Source organism: Salvia hispanica, chromosome 3 (assembly GCF_029641045.1).
Source record: "Salvia hispanica isolate PSC_SH4W2 chromosome 3, Shi_PSC_v1, whole genome shotgun sequence".
In the NCBI taxonomy this organism is placed as follows: Eukaryota; Viridiplantae; Streptophyta; class Magnoliopsida; order Lamiales; family Lamiaceae; genus Salvia; species Salvia hispanica.
In genome coordinates, this window is record NC_142694.1 from 50,303,613 (window position 1) to 50,307,835 (window position 4,223).

The following is a 4,223-nucleotide window of genomic DNA, read 5'->3' on the forward strand; positions in this document are numbered from 1 at the left end:
GTATTCGGCCGGTGAATCGGTAGTAATATTCTCCCATGTGCCATTGTTCAAAGAAAAAAAAATTGAATCCAGTGATAGATATTTGAGAAAATTTAAAAGATCATGCATAAAAAATTTAAAAGATCATGTATAAAATTTATATTTTACAAACTTGGGATACGTATTTCTCCGTTTCAAATAAGTCCTATTTTGTCATTTCTATTCATTTCATAATAAGAGTCTTTCTTTCAATTTTACTATAAATAGTAAGTAAGTTTCAAATTTCACCAACTTATTACACTCATATTATATTATAAAACTAATATATGTAAGTATGACTCATCATCCACTGCATCGTCTGACCCTTCGTCTGCCACTGCAGGTGGCCACCCTAAGCGTCGCCCCAAATATGTCAGCACGCACCGGTATCCTAATTATCTCCAACAGCGGATAGCCTTTTCTAATAGTGCCACAGTATCTGAATTGTCAATTAATGAATTTGAAATAAATATTACTCACTCGATCAGTTAAAACTAAACGTACTTTGTCATTTTGGACTGTGCTTATTTCAGGACACATTTGCATTTTTTCCATTTTTAATAGTTAGATTGTGATACTTCACTAATTCATTATACGGAGTATTAAAATTTTATTAGTATAATATTAATATATTAAAATGAAATTCAAATTCTACTTACCTTTTCATTAATTAACTTTTATAAAGTTAAATAATTTTTTAAAATATATGGTGAATAAAATGCGTCTTTAATGATAGATAATTGATAAAAATACAAAAATTAAATAGTTTTATAAACATATCAAAAGCATTTTAAGAATGAATAAAATTTATATATAAAAAAATCCCCTAAACTTATCAAAAACTTACCAAAAGTGACAAATAATAGAAGAAAATACTACACCATCCGTCCCGCTTAAGATGACACATTTTCATTTTTAGTTTGTCCCAACTAAAATGATACATTTCTTTTTTTTGGTATCTTTCTCTCTCCAATTAATAAATTCAACTACTTTTTCTCACTTCTATTAAAATATTCATCTTTCTTTATCTCTCTACTTTAATATTTACACCCACCTTCTTTCTCCAATTAAATATTTTAATTAATAACTTCTAAAATTTCGTGCCGGCTAAGCAATGTGTCATCTTAGCAGGGATGGAGGGAGTACTTTTTCTGAATCCTATGCGCACACTTGTCTCCCATTTTCTCCCTCCCTTTTCTCTCCCCTCAGCACCTCGACCCATTTGTGCCTCCTTTTTCTTTCTGCGCTGCGTCCCTTCTCTCTCCTTCCCCTCCCACCTCTTCAACTCTGTAACATGTGAGCATCTATTTTTACTAATTTTCTTCTCTTCACAAATCTTTCCTCAAAACCTTCGTTCCATTTGATACAATAACAGAAATTAAGGAGTATTATTTTTAAAAATTAGTATATAAATTTGGGGTAAATTTTCTTGTTCATCTTTTTGTATGTTAAATTAGTGTGTAGGGAAGAGTATTAGGATTTGCAGAATGTTTAATGACTGGTACTTTGCTAAGCGTTTTGTTGCTTTTCATTTCTATCTTGGTGAAAGCTTAAATTGATAATTGTATTGGTTCTGGTGCCAGATTTTTGTGGGTATAGGGTTTAACATCAAATTTTGGTGATGTTTGTTAGTCTCGCGTTTATGTTGGTGACAATAGCATAAATTGATAATCATATTATTTGTGGTGCCAGATTTTTTAATGGATGACGAGTTATTTGGAGAGGTCTGTGGCCATTTACTGGGCCGTCATAGGCTGCTGTCTGTAGCTGCTGGAGATAGCTTTCTTTTGCTTCTATTGAATTTATCTCTCCATTATTGCGAGTGTCCTTCATGAGTCATGACGGTTGGGATTTACGGCTTATCGCTACCATAACCAGCCTGTGGTGCTCGTAATAATTCATGCTGCCATAATAACGAGAGTGAGGACTTGCCTTCTTTTCACAATTTTAATTAAAAGCAAATAAAAATGAATATTACTATCATTTTCTTGTAGCAAAAAGGTGACGTGGTCACCCCAGCCGCCACCACACCTCAGCCGACAGTTTGTGAGGGGGTTCAATCAGAGTATACAGCGGCCCGTTAGAGAGAAGGCCTTCAACCCACTGTCCTGACAGGAGCCCATCTCTCAAGGCCTCACACTTGTGCCTGAGAGATGGAAGCTCCCACACGCCAGTAGTGGGATTCGAACCCAGCTCCTTGTAGCAATATCTGCTCCCCCGAATGCAACTGCGCTAAGCCCCTGCAGGCATTACTATCATTTTCTTGTGTTATAGATAAATACCTTCTTTTTCTTTCAAGTCGGGCTTCTTCCCAAAAAAAATAAGCTCTTTTTCATTGCTAGTAATAACATTATTAAGGGTATTAATAGCGTTTCCCCAATTATTTCTTTTATTTAAAGGGTTACGAGACATGAATTTTTTTAGAGAAGATATGATAAAATAATCAGGGTGATTGGACATCTTGCATAATGTCATTAGAGCATTTTCGGTGGCGCCCCTCCCACTAGGACTTCCACTAGGACTTTCCACAAAAACTTCCTGTCACGTCATCACTAGGACTTCTCATTTTACTGTCACATCACTAGGACTCCCATGCACTAGGACTTCCCACTAGGACTTCCCGCAATAAAATTAAAATTCACAATTATTCTATTTATGGAATTAAAATTTCAACACGAATACGAACGGGGAAATGCGAATATTTCATTAAAAAAAACATACATTATTCAGAAAAAAAAATTACATAGTCAATAAAAAAAAAAAACCAACCACATCAACGTCCACCCCTCCGCATCCAAACCTCTTCGATGATATCCTCCTGAAGTCGAACATGGGCATCTCTTTGCCGCATGTCGGCAAATGCGCGCAACCGCTCAACCTCTCCATGAGGTACCCCCATGTTCACATTCGCGCTGGCCACACCGTGGCTTGGACCGGCACCCGTATCATCTTCGTTGGTCCACTGAGTTAGTTCGTCCCCTTCACTTTCGACAATCATGTTGTGCAAAATGATACATGCGTACATGATGTCGCCGATGTTGGGAATATACCACTGTCGTGCAGGACCCTTCACCATCCCCCATCGACTCTGGAGTATACCAAATGCCCGCTCAACATCCTTGCGCGCTGCCTCCTGACGGCTTGCAAAGTAGGACTTCTTTGGTCCGATCGCATGCTTGATCGTCTTCACAAAGACGGGCCAGTTTGGGTATATCCCATCCGCCAAATAGTATCCCATATTGTGTTGGTTGCCGTTGGCGACGAAACTGATGGCGGGACCAACGCCATTGCACTGATCGTTGAACAGGGGTGACGACTGGAGGACGTTGAGGTCGTTGTTCGACCCGGCGACTCCAAAATAAGCATGCCATATCCACAACCGGTAGTCAGCTACAGCTTCAAGGATCATCGTGGGATGCTTGGCTTTGAAGCCGGAAGTGTGTATCCCCTTCCAGGCGGCGGAGCAGTTCTTCCACTCCCAATGCATATAATATATGCTGCCCAACATCCCAGGGAACCCGTGCACCGCCCCGTGCATATTTACCAGCCGCTGGCAGTCATCGGGGCTCGGACTCCGAAGATAGTGACCTCCGAATATCGATCTAACGCCCGCGCAAAAATTCAGCAGACACTCGACGACTGAAGACTCGCCAATGTGGAGGTACTCGTCGAACATGTCGGTCGGGCCTCCGTATGCCAGTTGCCTGATTGCGGCAGTGCACTTCTGTAAGGGCGTGTGTCTGGGTTTGCCAGCTGCATCCTCCCTGATCCTAAAAAACTCGTATCTTCTCTCTAAAGCACCCACGATATGCATAAACAGCGGACAATGCATCCTAAAACGTCGCCGGAATAAGACATCCCCAAAACGCGGCTGCGGAGCGAAGTAGTCCTGATACAACCGAATATGAGCAGCAATGTGGTCCCGGGGTACATGACGTCGGCGATAGATCGGCCGAGGTACCGCCGCCGCCGCCTGCTCCCGCCGCTGCTGCCTCTGCCGTAGCAATCGATCAATCGCCCCGTCCACAGTGAGATCCAATTCATTATCACTATCACTATCACTATCACTAGCACCTCCGCCACTACCACCCGCACGACTACTAGCCATTCTAGATATACTTGAAAATAGAGTTTAGAGAGAGAAACTTGTTAACACAAGTGGTGTGAATGAAATGAAGTTCAACAAGCCCTATTTATAGAGTTTT

At 40.6% G+C, this 4,223-nt stretch overlaps 1 long non-coding RNA gene across 1 annotated transcript; it reads left to right on the forward strand.

Annotated features, from left to right (window-relative positions):
* Positions 1 to 1,209: 1,209 nt before the first annotated feature.
* On the forward strand, positions 1,210 to 2,316 carry LOC148931034 (uncharacterized). Its single transcript, XR_016136139.1, has 2 exons — positions 1,210 to 1,314; positions 1,711 to 2,316. It is a non-coding gene; the product is annotated as an uncharacterized LOC148931034 (long non-coding RNA).
* The last annotated feature ends 1,907 nt before the right edge of the window (positions 2,317 to 4,223 follow it).